Source organism: Manis pentadactyla, chromosome 5 (genome assembly GCF_030020395.1).
Source record: "Manis pentadactyla isolate mManPen7 chromosome 5, mManPen7.hap1, whole genome shotgun sequence".
Classification (NCBI taxonomy): Eukaryota; Metazoa; Chordata; class Mammalia; order Pholidota; family Manidae; genus Manis; species Manis pentadactyla.
The window spans coordinates 167,325,405-167,336,333 of record NC_080023.1 but is presented as its reverse complement, the minus strand read 5'-3'; the positions used below and the strand labels follow the sequence as shown (position 1 = coordinate 167,336,333).

At 39.6% G+C, this 10,929-nt stretch overlaps 1 long non-coding RNA gene across 2 annotated transcripts; it reads left to right on the top strand.

The window, feature by feature from the left end:
* Positions 1 to 10: 10 nt before the first annotated feature.
* LOC118920727 (uncharacterized) lies at positions 11 to 10,363 on the top strand. 2 transcript variants are annotated; one of them, XR_005028039.2, is made up of 4 exons: positions 11 to 169; positions 4,817 to 5,122; positions 9,042 to 9,161; positions 9,820 to 10,363. It is a non-coding gene; the product is annotated as an uncharacterized LOC118920727 (long non-coding RNA). The 2 variants fall into 2 exon arrangements; XR_005028038.2 differs by having other exon boundaries at positions 13 to 169; positions 4,944 to 5,122.
* Positions 10,364 to 10,929: the final 566 nt, after the last annotated feature.

Below are 10,929 nucleotides of genomic sequence, written 5' to 3'. Positions count from 1 at the left end.
GCACGCTCTCGAACTCAAAGAATGCGCCTGAGGCAATCTGGGGCGTGGTTTCGTGTGACGCTATCAGGGGGCGGGGCTTTGGTTTAGTCAAACTCCTTCATCTTCGTGGTCAGAAAGCAGTGGGAAGGTTGTAAGAATGTTCGTGTTGCGAGGGAGAAAGTCTAAAGAGGTGCGTTGATAAACTCTTGGGTGTGTGTATTTAGGTACAAGAAATTGTGGAAGAAAATAACAATAGATGGTTAGCTATGATTGCCATTGGGTAGTAGGATTTTAAGAGCTTTTTATTTTCTTACATTTTTTTTTACAATTAACATTTTCAGAAAAAAAAACAAAAATAAGAATAGCTAACACATAACATTTACTATGCGCCAAGTACTTATCTAAATACTTTAACATTTATTAATTAATTTAATCCTCACAGCAACTGTAGCAGAAGATACATTATTATTGCCAGTTTACAGATTAGGAGATTGAGGCACAGAAGCAGTTAATAACAAAGCCAAGATTACAACCCCGGGCAGTTGGCTGAGAGTTCACCAGGAACTTTTCATCTCGTTTCTTCTTGTGGAAATCTTACTCTTAAACACAACTCATGATTATCTCCTCTAAGCAACTTTTCCCAACATTACCTCCTACAAGTAGTCCTCCTGGACTACCGATCCTCCTTTATACCTATTTCCTCTTCCCCTATCAGCACTTTCTGCTTGCAATAATGTTGTAATTTGTACTGCAAAGGTAGGTTCAGTCGTTGTGTGTGTGATTTTAACAATTTTTGAGTGTACAGTTCAGTGACAATTACATTCACAATGTTGTACAACCATCACTATTACATGTTTCAAAACTTTTTCATAAGTTGGAACAGAAACTGTATAACCATTAAATGATAACCCCTGTTCTCTTGCCTCCCCAATCCTTGGGAACCTCTCATCTACTTTTTGTTTCTGTGAATTTGACTATTCTAGATTATACAATGTTTGTCCTTTTGTGTTCGGCTTATTTAATTTAGCATAAATGTTTTCAAGGTTCATGCATGTTGTGTGTATCAAAACTTCTTTATGGCTGAATAATGTTCTGTTGTACATATACACCATATTTTGTTTATCCATTCATCTGTTGATATGCACTGGGTTGTTTCCACCTTTTGCCTGTTGTGAATAATGCTGCTGTGAACATTGACATACAAGGATATATGTGAGTCCCTGTTTTCAATTATTTTGGGTATATACCTAAAAGTGCAATTGCTGGGTGATACAATTCTATTTCTAGCTTTTTGAGGAACCACTGAACTATTTTCCAGAGTGGCTGCATCATTTTACATGTCCCACTAGTAATGTATAAAGGTTCCACTTTCTCCACATCCCTGCCAACACTTATTATTTTCCATTTTGTGTTTTATTAGAGCCTTGATGTCTTTTAATGGTGTTTGTGATGGTGGAAAGTTTCATACCCTGGGTTCAGTCACAAAGTCTTGTGAATGAAGAACACCTACCACCATACTGATTATTATTTCCTAGCTGTTATTTCTTTAACTAAAGATCCTAATGGAAGGTATACCTCTCATAAACACAAAAAACCCCTCTTATAAGCACATAAACACAATTTTTTTGATACAATTACAAGGGCCTCATCAGCCTCCTGGAGTCCATCCGGTCATCCCAAGTGAAAGCCCTTGTTCCAGTCGATGGACAGCAGACGCTCCCTGTAATTCACCTTCTCTACACTTCTCTTCACCTCTGCTGCCACCACCTAGTTCAGCTCACCATCTTCTCTCCACTGGATGTCTACAACAGCCTCCCACTAGTCTCCCTGATTCTACTCTTGCCTCCCTCCAATCCATTCTCCACATAACAGGGAGATCTTTTAAAAACCAAATCATATCAATAATACCTTAATAAAAAAAATTTTTTTTTAATCATGTTGCCTTGGTCCCTGGTTAAACACTACAATGCACTTAGAATAAAATCCTGACTCCTTCATATGGACAACATGATCTAGCCTGTGCCTACCCCTATAGCTTCTACTACTCTGCGCCATGTTCCCTACATTCCAGCCAATTGGCCTTTTATGACTCACACAAGTCAATGCACTCCCACCTTCAGACCTTTGTGCTGACTCTACCTGGAATGCTGTTCCTTTCATTCAACTCATGACTGGCTCTTTCCCATTTTCAGCTTAAATGGCATCTTCCTGGAGAGTCCTTCCCTGACCACCCCATAAATGAGTGGGACCTGTCTTGCAGTGGCTATCCCACCCCTCTTTTATTTCCCTCACAGAACTTAGTACTCTTTGAGATCGTTATTTTTATTTGGTGAACTTGCTTATAGTCTGTCTTACTGGATGTAAGCTCAGAAGGGTGAGGGGCTTGTCTGTTTTGTTCACTAGTGTCTCCTTTTGCTTAGTACAGTGCTTGGCACATAGTAGGCATTCAGTCAATACTAGATGAATAAATGAGTGAATGAATGTCCATATGTGTTTTTGAGTCATTTTCAGATGTATATCAAGTTTGAATGTCAATGTTTGTGCAACTCAAATAGACCTTAATTAACTCTGACTCCTTCTATCATTACCTGAGCTCTGAGGGCAGGAACCACGTCCAGCTCCTCCTTAGGCCTTGGTTGGTGCCTCAAGTCCACCATCAGTAATGAAGGACCAACATTTTAAATTTCCATTCCATTGCAGACTGATAACTTTTGTAAAATACAGTAAAATGCTATGGCAATGTCAGTTTGCTAGACATTTCTGAAAGCTTAGTCTCAATTTCTGTACATACATTGTCTTGAGCAGGTACTAAAAGTTTATGAACGGACACCAGTCGCAGTCCACATTTTGAGTGATACCACCTTACAGCTCAGCACATGGCAGATGTTGGTGTTTACAGCACTGTCTTGAATTCTTAGAAAACCAAGACAACATCACCCTGGATTAAAGGCAAAGATGGAGATGACCAGACTTTGTTTACTGCAAAACATCAAATAAATGCCGATTGTTAGAACAACATTATCAATTGGAATGTCCATCTGCAGCAATTAAAATGTTTTATATCTGTGCTGTCCAGTATGGTAGCTGCTAGCCACATGTGGCTATTAAATAGTTCTAATATAGCTAGTCAAGGAACTGGATTTTCTATTTTCATTTTAATTAGTTTAAACAGCCATGTGTGGCTAGTGGCAAACACAGTTACATCAAGTAATGTCTTTCAGAACACAGCCATCTCCTTTAGCAGCTGATATCCAGTCAGTTGACAAGATTATCTATTCTACTGCTTAACTATTGGTCCCGTCAGCTTTCCTTCCAACTCAATGATGACAACACTATTCAAGGAGACATATACCCTTTATTTCTCCCTCTCCTTCCATGCCCACTCCCCAACCTCCCATTCCTCACCATATCCTTACAATATTACCTCCTAAGAATCTTACAACGCTTTCTAATTCTCTCCATCTCCCCGACCTCCATTATTTCTCACTTAGACAGTAGCTCATGACTAGGTTCCCTGCATCCATTCTGGCCCACCCTTCGCATTTCCAATGCCTTGCTGCAAGTCCCTGAGTGGCTTCCCATTGTTTTTTAGGCTAGAGACAAGCCTCTTCCTCCTGGGCCTAGAGACCCCACGTTAGCCCAGCCCCATGCCCTCCCGAGTTGCACCCTCTCTCTCTCTTTTTTTAAATAAATGGCTCTCTTGGTCAATGCAGTTCCTCTCTGGGGTCTCAGGCTCAGTTTCACTTTTACTTTGGTTTGTAGTAAGTTGATCAGAAGTCTCCCCCACCAGATTATCTGCTCCTTGAGGACCAAGACTGGGTCTATTTTTTTGTTCAACATTTTATTCCACTTCCTGGTACAGTGATAGTGTTCACTAAATACGTTTTCAAGGCAGTTTAGCAGAGTGGTTGAGCTCACAGCTTCTAGAACTAGCTCTCTAGGTTCAAATCTCAGCTCCACTTCCTAGTTGACTTTAGCGAGTTAACTTTTCTGTGCCTCAGTTTTCTCATCTATAAAATGGCAAGAGAATAACACCTCTTAGAGTTGTTATATTACATGATTGTTATATTACATGATTTAAAACATCATGAGGCATATGGTAAGCACTCGATAATGCCTGTTATTATTAAATTAGTTTGTATTGGTATTACATAAATGAATATATAGGTATGTTTTGCTACTGGCCTCCCTGCTAGAATCTGCCAGGAGGGGGCGCGTGAGAGAGACCGGAGGGCTGGAGGAGATAGAAGGGACTTGTTCCTTACTTGCTTCCCATTCCTGGGAGTGTCCCTCCAACAGGTCTTTTCCTTCCTGGAAGGGGACATTCATTTCAGTTTTCAGTTGATCCTAGTGTGCAGTTTTCTAGTTTTCTTTTTAACACTCACAAAACCAGCCTCATTGTACCCACTCAAGAGCAACAGCCACAGCTGAGCAACACTACCTCCTCCACAGTAGTTTGGGTCCCAGCCCGGTAGGAGCTTCCTCTGGGCTCAGAGACATCAGCACCCGCTGGTTACTGCCTTTTGGAAGATCCAAGCTTCAGCTGCACAGAAACCGCTTCTCTAAACTTCTTAGTTCTAATAATTCCAGCCTCTCCTTGTTGCTGTTGTTCCCCCAGATCTTGGCTGCAAGTACTACCTTTGTCATACTTAGTGTTCCTTTTTGGTTTTTAACTCCTGCTATGTATGGTGCCTTTAATATAAAATATACTCCAAAATTTGATTCCCTCCCTTCAAGAGGTACAGCTGAATTCCCCTTTTGAGTATAGGCTATGCTTAGTGACTTACTTCTGAAGAATAGAACGTGGTGACAGTAATGGGGTTCATAAAAATCATAGTGGCTTTCACTTTGCTCTTCTTCTTGGGTCACATTCTCTGAGAGAAGTTAACTGCCATGTGTTGAGGACACTCAAGCAACCTATAGGGGAGGACCACTAATGAGGAGTTGAAGCTTCTTGCAAACAGCCAGTAAGAAACTGAGGCCTCTGTCATGTAAAGGAACTATCTTGGAAGTGGATCCCCCAGCCCCAGTCAGGCCTTCAGATGAATGTAGCCCTGCTGACGTTTTGACCACAACTTCATGGGACACCCTGAAACAGAACCCTGCAGCTATACCACTTCTGAATTTCTCATCTATAGAAACTGTAAGATACTAGACATTTTAAGCCACTAAGTTTTGGAGGCAGTTTTTAATATAGATATAAATGGCTAATTGACCTGGTTTACGATTCCTTTTTTTAAATTAAGATATAATTGATATATAACATTATATTCGTTTCATGTGTATAACATAATGATTTGATATTTATATATATTGTGAAACAATCACCACAATACATCTAGTTAACATTTATCACCATACATAGATACAAATTTTTTCTTGTGATGAGAACATTTAAGGTTTACTTTCTTAGCAACTTTCAAGTATACAATGCAGTATTATTAACTATAGTGACCATGGTATATATATTACATTGCCATGACTTACATTTATTTTATAACTGCAAGTTTATACCTTTTGACCACCTTCATCCTCTTCACCCACACCCAGCCCTCCTCCCTCTGGCAACCACCACTCTGTTCTCTGTCTGTGAGTTCACTTTTGAGTTTTCTTGGGGGAGTGGGGGATTTTTTTTTTTTTTAAGATTCCACATATAAGTGAGATCATGTGGTATCTGTCTTTGTTTTTTACTTAATTCACTTAGCATAATGCCCTCAAGGTCCACCTATGTAGTTGCAAATAGCAGGAGTTACTTTTTTATGGCTGAATAATATTCCGTTGTGTATATATGCCACATCTCCTTTACCAAGCATACATCAATGGACACAGGTTGCTTCCATGTCTTGGCTATTATTAATAATGCTGCTATAAATATAGAGGTACAGATATCTTTTAAAGTTAGTGTTTTTGTTTCCTCTAGATAAATACCTTGAAGTGGCGTATGGATCATATGTTAGTTCTAGTTTTAATTTTTTGAGGAACCTCCATACTGTTTTCCATAGTAGCTGTACCAACTTATATTCCCACCAACAGTGCACAGGGATTCCCTTTCTCCACATCCTTGCCAACACTTGTTATTTCCTGTCTTTTTCATAATAGCCATTCCAACAGGTGTGAGGTACTATCTTATTGTGGTTTTGATTTTCACGTCCCTGATGATTAGTGGTGTCGAGCACCTTTTCATGTACCTGTTGACCATCTGTATGTCTTCGTTGCAATGTCAGTTCAGTTCCTCTGCCCATATTTTAATCAGATTGTTTAGTTTTTTGCTATTGAGTTGTATGAGTTCTTTGTATATTTGGGATATTAGCCCATATCAGACATATGATTTGCAAATATTTTCTCCCACTTAGCAGTTTGCCTTTTCATTTTGTTAAAGGTTTCCTTTGCTGTGCAGAAGCTTTTTGGTTTGATGTAGTTCCACTTGTTTATTTTTGCTTTTGTTGACTTTGCTTTTAGTATCAAATCCATAATCATCACCAACACCAATGTCAAGGAACTTGATGCATATTTTTTTTCTAGTTTTATAGTTTCAGGTCTTACATTCAAGTGTTTAATTCATTTTGAGTTAGTTTTTATGTATGGTGTGGTGTAAGACAGTGGCCCAGTTTCCTTCTTTTACATGTGGTTGTCCAGTTTTCCCAAAACTATTTGAGACTGTCCTTTCCCCACTGTAGACCCTTGGCTCCTTTGACATAAATTAATTGGGCATATATGCATGGGTTTATTTCTGACCTCTTTATTCTGTTCCTTTGATCTATATATCTGTTTTTATGCCAGTACCATCCTGTTTCGATTTACTATAGATTTGTAATGTAGTTTAAAATCAGGAACTGTGATGTCTCTAATTTGGTTCTTTCTCAAATTGCTTTGGCTATTTAGGGTGTTTAACAATTCTTTAAGTTAAATTTTCTGTGTTCAAATAACTAGTATAGTTTCTGTGTCATAACTGAACTTTGATGCATAAGCCAAGAAATACTTATCCAGACAAGTACACACAATCATGTGTATATCAAAGCACTATTTCTAATGGTGGAAAAACTTGTAAATGACCCTCCTGTGTAACAATAAAGAAATAGTTCATACAATCGTGGTCATTCCTACAATGGAAAACTATAGCCTTTAAAAATATGTAGCTTCATTTATGGTGACGTAGGATAATATCTAAGGTATCTTAAGAAAGCAGACTATAAAACAACATGCATAGTAAGATTCTGTTTTTATGTGTGAAATATGGATGAGGTATTATGGAAATAATCAGTATTGTGCTTTTTGCTGCTTGGGGATTCATCAACTAAAAGGGGAAACTGAATCTCCTATCAAGGAATATTAAGCTGAGAGACCCAGAGGAGAAAGGAAAAGAGGTTTTTGGCATCAAGGTTATGAGAGGCGTGTGGCCTAATGTTTATGTGGGGATGCAGACCCTAACACGGGACAGGGGTGAAAGCTGGTGCTTTGAGTTGAAGCTGGGTAACTAATCCAATCCCAGAGAGCTGTTTATATTGGTCAGTATGATGGTTAATTTTAAGTGTCAATTTGACTGGGCCACAATATTCCCAGATATTTGGTCAAACATTATTCTGGGTGTTTCTGTAGGACTGTTTTTGGATGACATTAACATTTAAATCACTAGATTGAGTAAAGCAGATTTGCCATCTTTAATGTGAGGGAGCTTTATCCAGTCCGTTGAAGGCCTGATTAGAACAAAAGACTGACTCTTCACTGAGTGAGAGAGTCTCTGTCTGACAGCCTTTGTTGAGCTGCTACGTCAGCTCTTCCCGATCCTTACAGCAACTTCCAGACTTGACACTCAGACTAGGGCATTGGCTCTACACATTTTGGACTTACCAACTCCATAATCACATGATCCAATTCCTTATAATAAAATATCTTTCTGTCCCTCTGTATCTGTCTGTTTCTCTCTATATAGCTATACAGAGATCTCTCTATATATTGATACCTATATAGATATTGATGGATATATACTCTCCAGACCTAAAGGCTACATCCAGAAACTATGGCCACATTACTCCACAGATCTCCTGTGGTTGAGACACCACGAATGCCACTGCTGGCTCCAGACATCATGATTTGTCCTCTTACCACAAGACCGGAGGCCTCTGCTGCCATAGCTAGAGTGGATTCTGACTGTGGTTTTCTGCTGCTTATATTTAATGGGAACCTGGGTTGTTGGTTTTATTCTTTTTCTTTTTTTTTTTTTTGCATGATTCCAGGAGATGGGAAAGAGCCCCCCAAAGTAGTTGATCTTGGATTTATTGTCAAACTTGGTGAATGTGGACTGAATCAAATAAATTCAAAGTTGATTTCTCTTTTTAATAAAAAGGCAGATAGGGTAGCTTCACAAAGTCATCAGTGACCCAGGATCCTTCCACCCTCTTGTTCCACATCATCATCACGTGCCTTCTACTACTACACTGTCCAGAATGGCTGCTGCAGCCCCAGCTGTCAGGCCTCATTCCAATAAGCATGAAGGAAGGGACAGGGAAAGAAGAGCATGTATTCTACCCTTAATCACACTTCCAGGAAGTCATACAAATAAATTCTGTTTCCGTCCACTGGCCAGAACTTAGTCGTGGGCCCACTACTTGCAAGGAGCTGGGAAATGTAGGTTTTATTGTGAGCAGCCATATGCCCAGCTAAAAATCTAGAGTTCTGCTACCAAGGATAAGGGCTGTTGAGGGCAACAGGAAATCTATGTCACAGTCAAGAGGTACATATACCAGAATTTGGCCACATTTATCTCTGGAAGGCAAAATTATAGATGATTTTTAGTTGCTTCTTTATAGTTAACCATAATACTCAATTTAAAAAAACTTACCAAATATTTATAATGGGGGGAAAAAGCATTGTCACTTTTTCCAATTTGAGGAAGAATGCACTATGAATGAAAGAAATGATCACACAATGTACCAAGATCTAAGGCACTTTTTAAAGAAACACATCTGCTCTCAGGAGGGCTTGTGCAGCATTCCCAAGGAAATAAAACTCCTTGGAAACACAGCTTCCTTTAGCAACCTGACTGTGGCTCTCTCCACCTACAGATAAGATCCCATCCTTCCCAGAATGCCACCATGATCTGTTGGACTTATTATGGCTAAAGACACATTTGACATCGACTTATGTATACTTGCCTTAATCCTGGTCCTGCCAGCCTGTGTTCTGTGAGTGCTGCACATCTCTCTGTGCCACGCATGGGCCCCAGGGGCTGCAGCTTTGTTACACATTGACTAGATGATGCCCCATTCCAGGATGCCTTCATGTCTTACTTGCAGTTGATGAAGTCTGGAGAGATGGGGAAATCTTGACCACCTTGCCCAAGAATGAGCAAGTCCTGTGAGATCCTTGGGGGTCAAAGATGTTAGGAGCTTTGGAGATTTGTTGTGCTTGCTTGTAATGTCCATCTTGCCTCTTACTACACCCCTCTTCCTCACCATCCCCACTTAATTTCTTATCTCCTTTCCAAACCAGAATATAAGAAGATCAGACCAGAAATATGGAAAAAAGATTTCTTATTTTTCTCCTGGGAGTCTGACATCAGACCCAGAACTTCAGCTGTATTTAGGAGAATACAGCCCTCCCCCCGCTTCAAAGCAGAACATTCCCAACTGATTTTATTCTCAGAGAGTCAAGGTGCATGTTAATAAACAATGTTTAGCAATATTCTACCCCTACACAGTGGCACCAACTCCTGATCGGTTTACTAACATAATATTTTCATTAATTCTGCAAATAGTTATTAAGCTACTTTGCTCCAGCCTCTGGAACAAAGACAGGCACTGTGGATCTCACCAACTCATTGACTCACTTCTCTTTCCCCAGAGCCAGTCATTCCCTTGCATTTGAAGTGGAACCTCCCTTTTGGTGCTGTTATATCCCCATTTTACAGATGAAGACACTGAGGCACAGGGATATTAAAGGAACTTGCCCACGGTCACACACTTGGTAGGTTGTGGAACCAGTACAGGCAGGTGATAAGAGAGAGGAAGAAAAGAAGACAGGTTGATAGGCAGGACCAGGGCCTGTCCTCAGGGAAGCTTGCTCCAGAGAGGCGGCCACATTCCAAAGCTGAGACCCGAAGGTGGAAATAGAGGCACTAAACAAAAGTTTATAGGAAGAAAGAACAAATGCCAGGCCTCCAAAATGGGAACAAACTTGGATGGAATGGCTGCCAGTCTAGCTGCTACCTGGGACTAGGAGAATGAGGATGGCGAGTTAGTGAGCTAGAAGGAGCCTGCATTACTAAGGTCTTAATGGAACAAAAAGTCCACACACGTGGTCTTGAACTACTGACCTCAAGAGTTCAATTATGAATGAAGCCAAATTATCTTCCATGTTGTTTTGTTTTGTTGTCACATACCACAAATCTAATCCTAATTGATCCTTTTTCTTGTTCTATAAATTCAAGTAAGATGTATGCATATATAAAAATCCATTGTACTGATCTTATTACCTCATTTTTGCTTCTGACCCTTGATTTCTTTATCTTTTTAAAACTAAATTGGAGTCATGGCATAGTTTTTTAAAAGGTCAGTCTGATGGTATGTGAATTGTATCTCAATTAAAACATGTAGATAAATAAAGTAACAGATTATAACCCATTGAATAAATAAATAAATTGACAGTCTTATGAGGAAGAGAATGTTTACCAGTTTCAAGGTATCTCTCCACAAAATACTTCATAAGTAAAAGGAAAAAAGATGTGAAGCCACCTTAACAAATGATCGAAGTGAACACCATCAGCAAAGGGACAAATCAAAATTGTGTTCCACCTGATAGGATGCAATCAGAACACAGTTTGATTTTCCTGCCAAAGTTGTGTAACCTGAATCTAATCATGAGGAAACCTCAGTTAAGCTCAAATGGAGCAGCATGCTACAAAATAATTGGCCTGCAACCTTCAAAAGTGTCAAGGAAAAGCTGAAGAATTGT